This window comes from Pteropus medius, unplaced genomic scaffold (genome assembly GCF_902729225.1).
Source record: "Pteropus medius unplaced genomic scaffold, Ma_sr-lr_union100, whole genome shotgun sequence".
NCBI lineage: Eukaryota > Metazoa > Chordata > Mammalia > Chiroptera > Pteropodidae > Pteropus > Pteropus medius.
In genome coordinates this window covers 5926400-5944518 of record NW_024355990.1, presented here as the reverse complement: position 1 = coordinate 5944518, position 18119 = coordinate 5926400, and the positions used below count along the sequence as shown (strand labels likewise).

At 51.9% G+C, this 18119-nt stretch overlaps 1 non-coding gene across 1 annotated transcript; it reads left to right on the top strand.

The window, feature by feature from the left end:
• Window positions 1–6729: 6729 nt before the first annotated feature.
• LOC120600434 (5S ribosomal RNA) lies at window positions 6730–6848 on the top strand. The gene has a single exon (XR_005652190.1). It is a non-coding gene; the product is annotated as a 5S ribosomal RNA (ribosomal RNA).
• The last annotated feature ends 11271 nt before the right edge of the window (window positions 6849–18119 follow it).

Genomic DNA, 18119 nt, shown 5'->3' with positions numbered 1-18119 from the left:
CTCCTCTGTCCCTCTGGCTGCTCGCCACCTGCGAGGCCCACCAGCAGGCGTCCAAGCATGACCTCAGGGCCCGTCTGCGTGGAGTGGCAGTGACATCTGGGCCTCCATCTGTGATGACGTGCAGCCCCAAGACTGAGTCTGGGCTGCGGGTGAGCCCTTCTAGAAAAAGGGGGCTGGCCACTGGCAGAGCATGACCTCCAAAGTGCAACTCTCCCTGCCCCCCATTCTCAGCCGCTCCCTTGCTGACCTCAGGCTGCGGCCGTCCTGCAGGCCCCCATGGTGACACGATGCAGCAGTTCCCTCCCACTGCCTGAGGGACCTGGTGCTGCAGCCTGAGGACATGACAGATCATCCTCCAGCAGCAGGGATGTGCCCAAGAGCAGGGGTCCCCAACCCCCCGGCTACAGACTGCTACCGGTCCAAGGCCTGTTAGGAACTGGGCCACGCAGCAGGCGGTGAGCTGCAGGCAGCGAAGCTTCTGTGTCTGCAGCCACTCAGCAGCGCCAGCATCACTGCCTCAGCTCCGCCTCGGATCACCCGGCATTAGATTCTTATAGGAGCACCGGTCCCTGGTGCCACAGAGGTTGGGGGCCGCTGCCCTAGAGCGTCTCTTGCAGATGCAGTTGATGCCCCGCCCAGATCCCCTTAATCAGGGGGTGCACCCCGCCGCTGCAGGTGTGTGATATGAAGGGCCTGTACTCAGCCCTCTCTGGAGGCTCGCTCTCCCCTGGACCCCCTTTGGGGGTGGCCATGGCCGGTGAGCTCCTGGTCCCTGGGGTAGAAGATATCTCTGGTGCAATTCACACTTCAGAGTTCCCCACGGGATCAGCCTGAGGCTAGACCCGCCTTGAGCCGTCTTGGTCTGACTTCACATCTCTTTTCTCCGGTGTCCAGTGCTAATAAGCCGTAATAATAAGCCGTTCATGTGTCTCCTGAGATTCCCATCTTCATACATCGCAACCACGAGAAAACCCCTCACAGGCTCTGCTTTCAGAGACCTGTCCCGAGACAGTGTCCCACCCACCCTGGAGCACAAACCATAGGCCCCGAGGTCAGGTGGTGCAGTCAGGCCCGAAACCCGACCCTCCACTCTTTTCCCAAGCTTCAAAGAAGCAAATGCCATGGGTGAATTAGGGGATTCATGAGTGAGCCTCCTTGGACTACCACCACTCCCCCAGCACACTCTCTCTCTCACACACACACACACACACACACACCTATCACATCCTGGGTTCAGGGGTGTTCATCTCCCCTTCTGCAGCGCCTGAGGCTCTTGGTATTTGAAGGGTGAGAGAGGTTGCCTGCCTGACCTGTTGGCCTCCCCTCAAGGCCAAGAGCGAAGGCCCCGCCCTCCCTTTCATTCTCACTTTCTGGGGAGAAGGACGTTCCCCGAGCGGGTCTCCAAAGAAGAAAATGGATTGCTAGGTTTCCACATGCATTTTGCTTCCGTTTCGGCGTCTGGAAAAACACAGCCCTGTTCCCATCGAGCCCCGTGAGGCAGCGGGCGGCGGCTGGCATCAAAGGGGTAGGTGGTTCCGGGGACCGTCAGCATCCTCGGGGCCCGGGGAGAGTCCCGCTTCGCGTAAATGGTCGCCTTGTTAGTGTTTAAGGGGCGTCGTCGGCTCCGATTGTTTCTCGGACTGGTATTTCCTTTCTGCAGCTCTCTGCACTTTCACAGGAGGGCTCGTAGCTACGTTCTGTCTTCGTTCCGGGGTTCCCCGTACTGGTGTGGGTCTAGGCCCACCTTCTTTTGTGTGAATAACTCATTTACTAAACATTACACCCCTGCCCGGAACCTGAGAAATAGACCCCACTAAGCGACCTGGGCTGCCCACTTGCCAATGTCCCCTACACAAATGGTGGAGGAGAAATTAATTACCTGAAGGCCCCACATGGCAGGAGGTGAGGGGGGTGAGACCAGCCAGCGGGAGGCCCCACCTCTTGGCCCAGGGCTATCCTTCCTGTGGCTGTTCTCCGAGGTCTCACCCGGCGCCCGTTCCGGCTCGTTCCTCCTGAACCCCTTCCCTGTTTTTCTGAGCAGAAGCTTGTCCCAGACAGCTTGTCCCCGGCACCACCCTAGTCTTGGGGACTCGAGCTTTTCCCTTCTCGCTTTGGGCGATCACTCTCTTTCCAGCCTCCTACTTCAGCTTCTGGAAAGACAAGACACAATCCCACACGTTTTTCAAAGTTTTCCCTCCTGTTTCTGTCCCCAGTCCCAGCCACTCCCCGTTTCCTAGGTGTCACGGGCTGAGCCGTGTCCTCCCGATTCATACACGTTGAGGCCCTAAGCCCAGGACCTCTGAATGTGCCTGTATCGGAGAGGAAGTCTTTGAAGAGGCGACTGACTTAAAAGTGAGGCATGAACCCTGTCTGACTGGTGTCCTTGCAAGAAGAGGTGATCGGGACACACAGAGGGGCACCAGGGATGCGCATCCCGGAGGGAAGACTGTGTGACCACACAGCTAGGAGACAGGGGTCTGCAAGCCGAGGAGGGAGCGAGGTGACAGGAGAGACCGATTCGACCACCCCCTTGACCTTGGACTTGCAGCCTCCAGAATGGTGGGGAAATGAATTTCTGTGGCACTTTGTTATGGCAGCCCAAGCAGAAGAATGAACCCGGTGAGACGCCCATGTTGATGACCACCGCGTTAGACAGTGGGGGTGACTGCGGGGACCCGGGTGGGGGGTGGGTAGGGGGCACTGGTTAGGGGTCTGTACCGCTAGCTGCCATGTGTGGCCCTGGACAAGTTCCTTGACTTCCATGTGCCTCAGCTGGCTCCTCTGTAAAACAGGACAACGACAGCACCGACCTGTGAGGGAGGTTCCAAGGAGGATGTGGGTGCTCAGTAAGCACCTGGAGCAGTCTCCGGAGCCGAGCAGCCCTCGTGTTAGCTGCTTCCGTGGGTTCCGAAGGCTCAGGCTGGAGGCCCCTCCTCTCCCAGATCGCTCCCCTCCCAGGCGAGCTGCTGCGAAGGTCAAGGACCACCTTCTCTCAGGCCTGAGAAGCAGAGACATTAGAGACCCCCAGCCCCAAGGGACTGTGGGCACACGGCCCCTGCACCTGGTCCATTCACACCACGGAAGTGCTTGGCAGACCTCTGCCCTGCAGGACTGCCACACCTGTCCCCAGGAGGGGAGGCACGCCCTCTCGGCAGAAGGCCACCGTCAGACGGGGAGACGACCAGCTTCCAAATAGCAGCCGTGGGCTCCAGGCTCATTCCCACCATTCACCAGCTGTGGCACCTGTGGCACATCATCTAACCTCTCTGAACCTCGGTCCCTTCATCTGTAAGTGAAACACGGTACTAGGCACCTCGTAAGATTATCATAAGGGTGAAATAATAGTTTAAGCGCCTCATCGTAATAAGCTGATAAGAGCTATTCGTTAAAGTAGGTAAGACAGTTACCAGAGAGGAGACGCACTATTTGGACATCTTTTTTCCAGATCGAAGAACTTTTTAAAGAATAACGCCTGGCTATTGACTGGGCATAATCCTGAACGCGGGGAGCCCCGTGGACTCACAGCCGAGTTCCACTCTGGTTAATGGATTCGGGATGGTTCCTGTTGGGTAATTATATTCAATAAGGGCTCGTCGATGTAATTTTCTGTCAACTGTCACTTTGTACAATGGGAGGGCTAATGGACTCAGGGGCCGTGGGGTCTGCTGGCAGTGGAGGTGCGCAGATGTGTGTGGGCCTGCTTGGGCAAGCGCGATGGGACTCCTGACCCGTGTGACAAGCAGGCTCGGTGGGCTCCTGTCCCCCTGCTGAGTAGAGAGGACTGGCCAGGGCGAAAAGGCTGTGACTGTGGGCGAGCAGTGGACTGGTCAGAACCTGTTCCCAGCTGGCCTCGCAAGGACTGTCAGTGCCCAGGAGCCTGCAGGGGCTCGTTCAAGGAGGGTCGTGGCTCTAGACTGCAACAGGGATTTCAGCGTGAGCTCCGCCCTGTCAGGAGGACCAGGACCTGCGATTTACCAAGCGGACTGAAGTTTTATTAACCTGCCACCCGCAAAGGGGAGTAAATCAAAGAAGTCCACATTATTGAACCTCCGGCCTCAGAAACAAATACGTTGTCTCTGTTCCAAGTCCCCTGGCTGCGTGATGCAGCATAAAACACGGTCACCTCTCAACTGCAACAGGTGCAAAATTAGGACACTTAGGTAATTAAATTATATTTCTTCAGAGCCTTGAAATGCACTAGGAGCCGGTCTGGTTTCCTCTGTTTGCCGTGTGTGTGTGTGTGTGTGTGTGTGTGTGTGTGTGTGTTTTACAGCAGATTTGTTTTCCTAATTTTCTTTTTCTCCAAACGATATTGAAATGAGTTTACTTTTCTCAGTTCATACCCACGAGTCGACAAGGACTTGCCCCCTGAATGTGTTGGGAGGGGCATGCAGAAGAGCCATCTCCTGAATAAGAACTTGGGAAGTCAATTGCCAACTGTGGCAGTTGGCATCTCTATTGCTCTCCTGCTTAATTACACTGCCTTCCTGAGCTATGCTTCCTGAGCCTCCCTCCCTTCCTCCCTTCCTGAATTTTGTCTGAAACCTTCAGGTCTGCCCTGCCAATCCAATCCTGCCTGGAATGCCTGGAATGGAATGGAATAATATTATTATTATTATTATTTTATTTTATTAAATTTAAATGCCGTCGCCGCCGCCGCCAGCTGCCGTTTTGCCAGTTAAAGTTGCCGTTTTGCTGCCTTTTTGTTTTTCGATTTTAGATTTGATTTATTCATCGGTTATTCAATCATCATCATCGATGGCGATAATCAAATACTATAGACCGGGCGACTTACAAACAACAGACATTTATCTCTCACAGTTCTGGAGGCTGGGGGCCCGAGGTCAGGTGAGGTTCCTCTTCCAGGTTGCAGACTTCTCACCGTATCTTCACTGCGCGGAAGAGGCCAGGGACTTCTCTGGAGCCTCTTCCATAAGAGCACTGATCGCATTCACGAGGGTTCTGCCCTTGTGACTGAGTCACTTCCCAAAGCCCCCACCTCCCCGCACCATCACCCTGGGCATTCGATTTTCAGTATGTGGATTTTAGAGGGGCACGAACATTTAGACCATAACGCTATATATATGTATTCGTCCACTTGTCTATCTACTTATTTATCTACTTATTTAAATAATTTTCAAATTCTTGCGTTGGGTACTAGGAATTCAATGAAAGAAGGAAAAATGGCGTTGTTCTTGCTGTGTGGCAGATCGCATTTATCAAAAATGGCTGTAAAAATCTCTCCCATCCCATATGCCCTTCTTCAATGTGATCTCACCACTCCCCCGTCAAGAGGTGGAGTCCACACCCCAGCAACTCACACCTGTAATTAGTGGAATGTAGCTGAAGTCAGGTGACACTGAGTGACTTCTAAGGCTGGATCAGAAAAAGCCACACAACTCCCTTTGGGAGCTGTAAGAAGCCCAAGTGTCCTGAGCCCACCATAGTAAGGGGGCCACATGGAGATGCTCCACCTGACTGACCAGCTGACAGACCAGCAGCAATCGGCTGCAAGGCATGTGAGTGCTTGGATGTCCAGCCCAGCCGAACCTTCCGGTGATCACGGCCCCGGCTGGCATCCGCCTGCAACTGTGTAAGAGATCCAACTGGGAGCGCCTAGCTGCGCTTTCTCCAGATTCCCGACCCACAAAATCGTGAGCAAAATGCAGAGATTGCTTTCAACCACTAAATTGGAGGATTACACAGCCATAGGTGACTGGAACACATTCTCACAGAGTTTATAGTCCAGCAGGAGAGACAGATATTCAAGTTTCCTATGAATGAACACAAAGTTACATTTGAAGTCAGTGGTGCATTGAAAACCTAGGTGAGTTCCTGGCCCGAGAGGTCAGGAACGTGACCCCGAGGAAGGAAGCGGGGACCGACTGAGATCTCACGGGGAGGGAGAGTGTTCTGGCATGAGTAAAGTTCCTGTGGCAGGAAGGAGGTAGTGAAAGAAGGCCCGAGAAGCTGCAGGATGGGGATCAAGGGTTGGCCAGAGGAGCACAGGATCCAAATCCCGCAGGGCCACCCGCGTGCTAAGGATCTGGACATTTGGAAGGAGAGTGACAGGAAGCCGGCCATGGCAGGCGTGGAAGCAGCAGCTGAGGGTGGCGAGTGGGTGGTTAATGAGCGTGGTGAGAACTCCCCTGGAAACAGTGCTTCCAGGTGAAATGATGTGTGCAAATAGCAGTTACCAATAGGACCGAGGTTCTTGTGGGGGCTGCATGCCCACTGAGGGTCCGATGCCCACCTTTCCTAGAAGAGGCCACTACTCCCGTTTAATTGCATGACTTTGGATAGGTCACTTCACCTCTCTGGAGACAAGACTTGTACAGATGATTTATAGGTCCTTTCAAATTCCGTGAATCTAAGAATCAATTCTCAATGACTTCCCCATCATGAATAAAAGCACTCGCTAAAACTTACATAAATAGATTAAATAGGCCAACGACATGAAATTATATTTAATATGATTCATTATCATAATGTGCTATATACGAAGCTAACTCTTTTCTCCCTAAAGCCTGCCTTATTTTTTATGGCAACATAAGGATCGAGCAAGGCAGTCACCGAGCAAATGCCCATGGCTCCCTGGGAGAAGTCTGGCCCTGCCTATCTATGCTCTAGCCTCAGGGGCAGACACTGCCTGGCCAGCTAGGCTCACTCTCTAGGACAGGGACACACTCTGCACCCCAGTTCACAGCGCTTGGTTAAGACTTGAACTCAGTCTACGGCCACGCCACCCTGAACGAGCCCGATCCCATCTGATCTCGGAAGCTAAGCAGGGTCGGGCCTGGTTAGTACTTGGATGAGAGACCACCTAGGAAGACCAGGCGCTGTAGGCATAAAAACTAAAAAAAAAATAAGGGATTGTAAGCTGATGAGGTCCTTGCAATCTGTGAGGTCAACCAAAGGTTGCGTCACCTAAAAAAGAAAAAAAAAAAGACTTGAATTCAGAACCACTGAAGATGCAGGGGACAGCAGAGCACTTGGGTCTGGAGGCATTGACCCTCTGTGACCTTGGTCTCATCGCCTCGGCTCTGCGAGCCGCAATTTCCTCTAAAAAGGAGATAAAAACACCTACCTGGCTACCTGAAAGGGTTGATGTGCAGATCGAATGAGATAATCCTATGCATTGCAATACGCTCCGTACGTGCCTGGTGCGTGGTGTGTGCTGCGTAAATGCCGACTACTTCACTCCATTCTTCAGATCACTGACGCTGCACGCAGCTGAGGTTACGAATGTCAACCGCACGAATACCGAGGGTCCGTCGAATGTATTTATGCTCACACTGGCCATTCGGAAAACACAGAGAAGGTTCGGCTACTCTCCGTAATCCCTTTTGCCGTTTTTATACAGTCCCCAGTCAAAAAATGAAAAGAAAAACAAAAATCGCAAGTCATGTTGAAAAGAGGTGCCCGCGCCCAGTGGGTTCAAATGACGTTTGGCGCTACCTTCTGAATAACCAGCAGACCCTGCTCTGTGCTCAAGCTCGAGCGGGCACACGCACGCACACACGCGCGCACACACACACACGCACACACACACACACACACGGACATGCAAATAACTCATGGCCCAGAGTGTGCCTGGAAAATTAACTCCCGTTTCCTTGACACAGTCCTGCTCTGCTTTCCAGGATGAAAAACATATGGCCTCCCACAGCGCTGGCCTCGCTCCCTCCCGACAGGGGCAGGAGGTGAGGCTGGGAGAGAGGAACAGGGAGGGGACTGTGAACGAGAAGGTTATACATTCTCAGCCGGCACTCCCAGCCCCTGGCCCGCCAGGGCCCCCCCACCACCCCGGGCTGGAGCTTCGAGCCATGCGTCTTCAGAGCAGGTAAGATAAAATGCTTGCGTCTCGATCCATCTAGACAGTAAATTTTTTGAGTCCCTATAAGCTAAAATCAATATTGGCACAACTGTGTGTCATTAAAAACTAAATGCACATGACAAAGCCAAACTGCTGCCTATTAAACAAATGAGTTTTCTCTCTGCACAGGCACAGCGGGTTATTAAATTCTTTATTACAGGAACATCACCATTTGAAGGGGGTAAAAATACGTCCTTATGAGTCATCTGTATGTGTGTAGCAGCACGGCCTTCCCGTGCTCCCTCGAAGACGCCCCGGCGGTGCTCGACCCTCCCCTTCCACGGGAACGCGCGGTTCCTCTGAGCTGTCGGGAGAGGCAGAGAGAAAAGGCTGAGGTGACACCTGACCCTCACTCACATGCCCATCCACTCATTGCTTTACTGCTTCGGTCGACAAATATCTATTGCACACCTACTATGTGTCAGGCATTCCGCTGAGTCCTCGGGATACAGAGGAGGAGAATAATAATAATAATTAATAATAATAATAATAATAATAATAATAATAATAATAAAGCCTGGTCCATTCGCCCAAGCCAGTCTGGCCACTTTAACCCCTCAGCTGAGACATTTGCAACTGCATCTCAGAAGACAAGATGGCAGCAGCCTCAAAGCCAAGGACATTTATTTTCTCACCGAACGGAAAGCCTGAAGGTCAGGTGGTTCCAGGATTGTGTAACAATTCAGATTCTTTCTGTCTCTGTGCAGGGTGATCCTTGTATCCTCCTGGTTGCAAAACGGCTGCCATAGCTCCGAACATCTTGACTGTACGCAGCCATATCCCACAGCAGGTAGGTTCTAGTACCACATCTCATTGTAGCAGGAAGTGAAACCTTTTCCAGAAGGCTCAACAGGTTCTGTTCGGTTCCCACTGGCCACAGGTGGTGCATCTGCTCAAGTCCTTGCTGTCAGGGCGGCTGGCGTGTGGCCTGCAGAGAATAAGTATGAATCATGGGTCACAGCCTCCCCCCACCTCTGTGAAAAAGGTTTCTCTTCCTATTTTCCGAGCCTCTGTGATTCTCTTGGCCCCTCAGCTCCTCGCTGCCCCTGAGCCTGCTCCCCCTGCCTTGGCGTTTCTCCGGGTCCCGCCGGTGCTGGGTGTTTCCTGCTCACGCTTCCAGACCTTCTCCCACCTTTCACGCCTCGGTCTGTGCTCCAAGGAGCTGACTGTCCCTGAAAACTTTGCATTCTGGCTTCAGCTGGGACCGGCCGGTGGGAGGCCCGCTGGAGATCAGAGGATGAGGGGGGTGGAATGGGGTGTCTGATGCCCCAGCTCTGTCCACGCAGTGGCTGTGGTTGTCCGTGTCCCTCCACCCAAGGCCACAGCTCCTGCTGGGCTTCTCGATTCTGGTAACTGCCCCCTCCCCTTGCCATTCAGGCCTGGAGCGCTAGGATGCCGCACCATGCCTTGGGATCTCCTTTAAGTCCACCCTTTCCCACACTCTCCCGACCACCCTACCTGAGCTCACCATCCGTTTCCTGCCAGCCCGGCTGACAGACTGGAGCCTCCGCCATGATCCCGAACCCCGCTCGCCCAGACGAGCATATAGACCCAATGATGCACCATGGCCTGGAGCTTCTGCTGCCCTCAGAAAATGGACGAGGGAGCTGAAAGGGTAGAGGAAGGGGACGAAAGAGAAGATTTTCGAGGATGGAAAAGTTAAGAAGGCGCATGGGACCCTTCCTGACGAGACCCAGCTATCCTTGCCGGAGTGTCCGGGGCTTTGCTCTTCCCGTTTCCATGGAGATGGTGCGGACAAGAGCGGAGGGCCAGTCAGCCTTGGCGCGGGCCCCTGGCATCGCTCATCGGCGCTGGGAAGTGACCTGCCTCTTCTGCCTCGCCTCAGGGTCACGCGCCCATCTCAGCTAGGTCCCAGAAGCAGCGACTCGGGACAGCGACACTTGTGCATACGTTGTGGCTTTTAATTTTCACCGCGGCCAAGCAAAGCAGACGTCCTGGTCTCTGTTTTGCAGATGAGGAAACTGAAGCACAGGGGTGTTAAATGTCTTGCCCACGGCGACCTGTTCTTCCTAGCGGGCCTTGGACCAGAACCGGACTCCCTGACTAATTTCCGTGCTCTTTCTCCGATGCTCCAGCTCCTTCCTGGTCGCTGTTCTGAACGACTTTGGGTTTTATACGGTGAACTGAGGGCCTTGTTTTCCTAGTGAAATAGGATGATGGCTCTTTCTCGAGTCACAGCTAGAATATGTTAGCGCATATAATTTCTTCGATTATTCGGCCTTTCTCCAGATTTTTCTCGGTCTTTTGACGCTTACCCTATCATCGAGACCAGAATCTCATATAAAGTGGGATGTGATTTAGTGCCACATTACATCGTGAAATCCGATATCTCCGTACTTCACAGCGCTCTGCACAGATTATTATGTATTTCTCTGTGCTTTATGCTCAGATTAGAGGCTTGGAATCATTTCCCCACACCTTTTGTTCAGACTCCGAAAGGTTACTCTAGACCCGGGATACTAAATTCATTTTATTTGAGGTTCTAGCACGAATCAGCTGGTAGTGGCTCTAGGAACGCTGCGAGACTGCATCTGGCCTCGGGGGAAAGAGATCGGGGCTCCATTAGTGATGCCTGCCATGGGCACGGGGGCTGTAACTGCAGACACGCTTACTATCTGTTCACACATCCTCACCCAGACCTGTCCCTCTGACAGAAGAAAAGAAGCTGGTTTGAACCTGTCTCGGTTTAGGTACCCCTTAGAATGACAAAAGTATACGAGAGGGGTCAAGCTGGCTTCATTTCCCCTGCCTGTGTTAAGTGGTAACGATGATGACATTGAAGATAATCACGTAATATTATTTGCACATTTTTTAATAGCCATGACAATGGCCAAGCTCCATCTGTAGACCTTGACCTCTACCCGGCAAAGGGCAAGCATTTGGCTTATAAAGATGAGAACATTGTTGGCACAGAGCCCATGTCGCCATCTTCGCTCGAAAGTCTCTCCGAAGGTGACACAGCAGTTGATGGGTGTGGAGGACTGGCTTCTCTGCTGGAAGATGAAGGATGGAGGCGAGCTGGAGAGAAGCCCCATTGTCCAGGAAGTTTAGGGGCACATGGAAGCAGTGACCCCTTCTGGCCAACAGAAGAATGACATGGGCTTGCTAGTGAGGGGTGACTCACTGAGGATGAGGGTCAGAGAGGCTCATGGGAGGAAACGTACTGATGAAGTGACATCTATCATGACTTGTCTCATCAGCATTCCCTAAGTGGCTACATCAACACAACCCAGCCCTTAGAGCAAGATAGAGTACACGCGTGTATAAGAAGGGCGTGAGTGTGACAGCAAAATTTGGACACTTATCTCAAAGGGGCTGAAAGGGAATAGGGTGCTGAGGGTCAGGGTGCTGGGTGGGGTTCAACAGCAATATTTTCTGGTGCTTCATCTGCCAGTGACTCTTGGGGACAGTCCTGCCATCTCTGGACAGAGCGGGCTGCCCTGGAGGCTGTCACAGGACAGAGCCCCAAGGTACCCTGTATCCAGCCACTTCCCGGCCGGCCCCGTAAGCCGGGCACTTTGGGTTGTTCTGCCAGCCCCTCCATGCCTCCCTGCCTTTCTGCGAGAAGACTTCTCTTTTCCTGGTCTACCTGCTCTACCTGCCGCCTCTCGCGTGTCCTTCAGGGAGTCCCAACTGCTACCTTGTTCTCCAAACAGAATTAATCACTTTCTCATCTAAGTTCCTATAACATTGTGTCATGTGGCTGAGCACACGGTGTTAGCGACATTTATTGGTAGAATAATAATCTTCCATTTAAAAAAGAAAAGCTGCGAATTGTTGGGCACTTATTGGGGATGATCTCATTTCGTCCTCATGACAATTGGTGACGTGAGTGCGATTATAATCCTATTTAATGATGCAGAAATGGAGGATCGGAAGGATGGCTAACTTATCCACCGCCACACAGCTGCAGTGAGCCTCCAAAAAAGCAAAAAGCCTAACGTGTGGCATTGGCCAATTTCCATGGTGTAAATATTCCAAAAATGGCAATTTCATGCTGCCCATGCTTTCCTAACAAGTCCGCGTTATTCCTGAAAATCTAGCAATCGATTCTTGCAAGCTGGCACAAGCCAGCGTGAGCTATTGTGAGCCCGTATAAGCTGGTAGAGCCGGTTCCGATGGTCGCTGTGACAGCCACATCCATCTCCAGGAACTAGACTGTGGGCTCCTCAAGAGCAGCAACTGAGTTTTACCTATCTGCTACCTCCAGCGCGCTGCTCGGTAACTAAGTGCCTCGCACTGGAATTCAGTAGATACTAAATTATTGATGTGTGTTGCAGTAAGTCAGATTTCTGAGCCTAGAGAGCAGGGGCAGAGGGCCACCTGGACAGAGTTTTCTCTGCTGGACACTGCCTTTCTCCTCCTCCGAGTCAGACACTGGCTGAGAGGCTCAGATCCCTTTCCTGAGGTCTGTGGATCAGAAGAAAAGGAAAGGACAGAGAGCAGGGGTGGGAAGGGGCCTGGGCTCAGACGGGACAGTGGGCTCTGAGGCTGTGGGCAGCCGGGGGCAGCAGAGACCTCTGGGCTGGGAACAGATGTCACGTCTGGGCATCCGATAGGATGAAGCTTCTGGAGAATGGGGGATTATAGCTTCAGGTGCCTGTTCCCCAAAACCTGCCAGCATCCAACTCTCCTAGGACAAGCAGGGGCTGCTGCATGCCAGGCGGCTGACTACTTGGCTGTAAACCTGGTCAGGCCAGATCCACCGAGAGAGAGAGAGAGAGAGAGAGAGAGCACGCGTATGTGCTGTGTGTGCATGTGTGTGTGCGTCACAGACCTTTATCCTGAGGCCAGAACAAGATACCAACTGTTAGCAGCAGAAGTGCTACCTAGAGCGTTAACACTTGTCTGCCTGTGCCAAGGCCGGGAAGCGCGGACCTGGGGAAGAGACTTCCAGAGCGGGCTGGGGTCCCCCCACGGGCCCACGGGAAGACACACCCTGTCAAGGCCTAGAACCGTTCCTGCACCAGGTGACAAGTGCACGGAACAGCGAGCACCAGGATTAACTAAACAGCGGTCCTCAACCTTGAGCGTGCATTAATGTCACCAGGGGGCAGAGCTGGCTTCACGGGCCTGTGACCTGTGCAGTGCACAAGGATGTAATGCTCTGCCGTTGCCATCCTGAGATTCTTCATCACTTTTGGACAAAGGCCCCTGTGTTTTCATTTTGCACCAGGCCCTGTAAATGATGTAGCTGGTCTTATCTGAGGGGCTTGTCGAAACTCACCTTGCCGGGCTCCTTCCCCAGAATTCTGATCCAGGGGGTCTAAACGGGGCCCGGGAATTTGTTTTCCCGACATGCTCCCAGGTGTGACAGTTTTCTGAGCAGGAGGTCTGGAACAGCACCATGGGATGACGGAGGGGAGGCAGCTCAGGCAGCTCTGGGGCCAGGTCACATGCTGCCGAGTCAGCAGTCAAGGAGCTCAGTGAGGGTACATGAGCTAAAGATCTTTATGTCTCGGGGGCCAAGGAGCCAAAAACTAGCTCCAGCCTTCAGCGGATGGGGAAGATTAAGAAACGAGTGTATGAAAAGGGACACAAGTGATGCTCAGATTTAGGGTAAAAGAGAGTTTGAAATAGGCTGAGCTTTTAATTCAAACCAAGGGAAACTGAGTCATGTGAACCCATGAGTGTGACATGGAGCCGTGTGACAAGAGCTCTTTGCAGTCTAGGAAAAAGAAGGCGAACCGGCTGTCGACATCTACGGTATCTGTTGGATGGTCTGAGCCGGAAGAATGGCGAGCGGAATGTTTTGAACTCCAAGGACATGGGAGGGTGGCATCTCGGAGGTGTCCCACAGCCCTGAGGGTAAGCTGGGGGGCGGGGCCACTTATACCCAGAGGAGGTCCTGGGACTACCCTTCAGCACATTCCCTACCGTAAAATCATCTCTCGCTGACCTGTGCTGGAGCCTGGAATCCTACCGGGTAAGCTCTGTTTATTCCAGCTGAAGTCAGAGGTTTTAACGGAAGATTGCAGACCCCTAGGGAATCAATGAATGGGCTCCGCTGAAATTGTTTGTGAAATTTACTGTGAATTATACTTGCATTTTCTTTTCCTGCGGAGAGGGTCCACAGCTTTCATCGGATTCTAACAGGATTCTATGACGCCCCTCACAAAAAAGTTTGCCTGAAAGGCAGATTATTCAAGAAATGGCATTGGGATAACTGGCTAATCTTTTTTGGGGGAAAAATAAAGCTGGATCCTCATCTAATTTCTTACACCCAAATGCACTCCAGGTGGGTCAAGGATTTCAACATTAAGGAAGAAATGAAGCAATAAACGTTATAGATGAAATTTCGGTAAATATATTTAGAACCCTGGAGATGAAACCAGTTTTCCAAGCGGGACGCGAAATCCAGAAGCCACATAGGAAAAGGTCGATGCATCGAATACGAAAAATTAAAATTTTAATGCGGAGAAAATAAAGACCAGGGACAAATTGAGTGCATAAGACAAGGGACAAACAGGGGAAAATGTTTACAGCACAAATCAAAAGACGAGAAGCCACTTTATTGACATAACCAAACCCAAAGACTCACGTACAACGTGAGCAGGGGGTGTACACGAAGAAGAACGCGAGGGATTGACGAACAGATGAAAAGATGCTCCCGAGTCATTAAATAATTAAAGCAGCGTGAGCGGGGACCAGAAACGGGATGACTGTCTCTTACTTCAAAGACCGAACGATATTTACATCGAATAGTGTTTCATAATGTGGATGTTTCATATTTCGTTCCATCCGCTGTATCTTGATATTTAGATTGCATCTGGTTCTCGGGCATTATAAACAATGTTGTCAAGAACAATTTTGCAGCAAATCCATGACTGTTTACTCAAGATGAATTTCTAGAAAGATCATCTGCATTTAGCATCATGTAGCTGATGTGATCATTTCTGAAGTGATTAGAGTAAGCAGGCAGGAGCCCGGCCACCGTACAGAGCTTGGAATCCTCCTGGGAATGGCAGCCCTGGGTTTGGAGACCGAAAAAATGAAGAATAATGTTCAGTGGGCATCTCTCATGTGCCAAACAGTGCATCGGACCCTTTAGCATTTACTAGGTGTTTTGTTTAACCGTACGACAGCAAGAATAAGTAAGACTGGCATCTTTTCCCCATTGAACAGATGAGAAAAACAAAGATCAGAAAGGTTTAGTAAGTTCCCCAAGGCTGCACAGCGAAATGACAGCTGGGATTCGGGGCACAGATCTTTCCAGCCTGAAAGTCTGTGTTCTCTCCTCCCCAGCTGTCTGCCGAGGGCAGCAGCAGGTGGTTTGGCTAAAGGTTCTCCACCGGGGAAGGAAGAAAGGCATGCCAGAGAGGTTGGAGGGAGCCAAAGACAATTTTGTTCCCATTTACCATTTCCCGGAAGGTTGGCCCTACCTCTGGGTACCCTGATGTGTAGCCCTCAAGAGAAAGTTCTGCATGGGAGGCTCGCACAAGGAATGGATGAGCCGTTGTTACACAGCAAAGGGCACGGGGAGGGTACCAACCCTACATCACTTCTCCCCAGCACTGACTCTGTAGTGCATTCCAACTGGCCACCCAGGCGGACTGTGAGCTTTCAGTCGCCAGCATGTATAGGCAGCTCGCCCACAGCCCAGCAACAGGAAAGAAGCTCTGTGTCCTCTGTCCCAAGAAAGTCAAGACTCTCTCTTAACCCCTCACTCTTCCTAACCCTCCTCCGGGTCTTCCCCAGTGAGGCCGATTCACCTCTACCTTCACACTTGATCAGACCACCCCATCCCAGATCACCCAATTAAATAACCACGTTCAGGTTCATCTCAAAGAGCAAAGAGCAGGTACGATGTTACCTTTTAAATAAATTCTAAAGATCCCACAAAGTTAGAAGGAGTTTGGAGGCTCAGAGTTAATTTTCTAAGAGGACTCACTTCCCCCAGCTGTAACGGCATCTTCAGATAAGCTGCAGCCAGAGGAGATAAACTGTGATTCCAGAAGCAGCCAGTGTAAGCAGAGACCGTTCCGCCACGTGCGTGGTAGACGGTAAGTCGCCTTCCTTGCTTGGTTATTCTTCTAGAGTGGTGACTGGTTAAAAGTACTCAAAATATATATATATATATTTGGTTATTTCTAAAGACGTAGAACACAATGAGAGATAGTGTAATAGTATCGAGACTTTCAAAAATGTACATTTTCTTTGACGTGGCGTAATTTCACTCCTACGCATTGATCTTAAGGAAATAATCCGAAATCTATGTACACAGTGTGTTCTTCACGGCGTCGTCTATACTATCGGAGGAGTGGAAACAAAAAAGGGCCTGACCAAGAAAATCGATGCGGCTCTTAAAAATCACGCTGTAGGAAAAGAGCGATGGGGCGAAATGGTCACGATGACCGTTAGTGGGGGCGAGGGAAGCAAGTTCGAAAAGAGCATGTGCAGTGTTAAAAATGGTTTATAAAGAAAAATATATTGCAGGGGGTGGGGGGGAAGAGTCTGGAAATCTATGTTCCAAAAACGGTACAGAGTTTTTCTGCAGGTGATGGAGTTATGGTAATTTTCTTCCTCCTCGAATTTTTTAGTTTTCCACATTTATCGTATGGGGCACCCTTTGTCATAAGGAAATCTTTTTTTTTTTTTTCTTTCTCTTTGAAGAGATGCTTCGGTGACGGATCCTTTGGTGGGTGCCTGGAGGTGTGTGTCTCAGAGCAAGGCAGCTGCTCGGTAGGGTCCAGGATGCAGGAGGCCGTGCTGGCACGAGGATTCATCTCCTACGATCACTCCTACCTCCCTGATCCACTGGGGACAATCAGTGTCTCAAATACCCAGCCTGTTAGACAGAGTGTTTGATGGAAGAGCCAGTTCCTCGGATTAGTGCCGGGTTGAAAAATGACCCATGAGTCTCTAGAGATACGGCGGAGCTGGAGCAGAGCTTGGTATTTATAACCCAGTCTCCCAGAGCAGGGTCTGGACACCGTGCAATTCTGACAGATGATTCTCATGAGAAACTTTCAGTTTCCATTTGATTATGGGCCCATAAACACAGATTGCAATTGAGTGGAGTTAGGTCTCTGCCTGCGATGTACCTGCCAGGGCTCAGGGAGCCTCGCTGGTGGCTCTGACGTGCCTGTTGCCTGGCGGAGTCCCAGGCTGCCCAGGGGACGCTGAGCAGCTGCCGCAGTTACGCCTGTGTTCTGATGTGGTCGTCGGAAGTGTCCACACGCGCCCTTTACGTGGGTGTCTCCTCCGCTCTTCCCCGGGCACAGACACGTCCTCTACCTGCACCGTGCAGTCCTACCCAGCCTGGGCAGCAGAGTGTGCCCAGCTGGTTCTAGGAGGCTTTGGCCAACTTTGGTCTTGGGGCCACCATCTTGCTTTTTCTTTATTCATTCATTCATTCATTCATTCATTCCTTGGAAATATCAAGCAGCTGCCATGATTCAGACACATGGACCTAGAAATACCAGGTAGATTTAGGGATTCAGAGACTAACGTCCCTCTGCTGCCCTAGGAGTCACTCTCTGAGAGTGTCACATGCGTTAACTTAGAGAGTAGCTCCAGGAGCTGAGAGAGCACGGACGGGGAGGAGGGTGGAGCCGGCCTGGGCTCTGACGAAGGGAAGTTGGCCTCTCCATTCAAGACTGGCGTCTGCAGCACCCTCACCACACCCCCTCCGTGGGGGTCGGGCAGAAACGGTGATACGCCAGCCTCGCCTCTCACGTTGCTTTATCATCGTTGCTTTATCATCGCTGGGCGTTTCGTCTGTTAAGGTCGCTCCTTCCCCTTTCCACCTACGGGGAAGAGATCAGGAAGCGCTTCGTGGCCCTTGAGTGACAGGTCGAGATGAACCCGTCGCAGAGTGACACTATGGGGATCTGAGTCTTCAGCTCAAATTAATTCTGTGACTATGATCGGCCCTGTGCCTGGCACTGTTCAAGGCACTGGGAAGCGTAAGAGGCTGAACAAGAGAGACACAGTCTAAGGACTCGGGGAGCATCTAGTCTCCTGAGAGGAAAGGGACAGAGGCCACCACCAAAGGAACGCATGGACACGCGTGTGTCCAGTGCAGAGAAGCGCAACGGATAACGTAAAGCAGAGAAGGGGCGAGCGAGAACGGGCCGCGGCACGTGTTTGATGTACGGACAGAGCCGATGGCAGCCTGGACAACGGTGACAGCAGAGGAAGTGACGGGACCCCAGCGTGATCAGGGTGGCAGGCAGGAGAGGCGGAGGGACACGGAAGGTGGTTCTTGTGCTTTCTCACT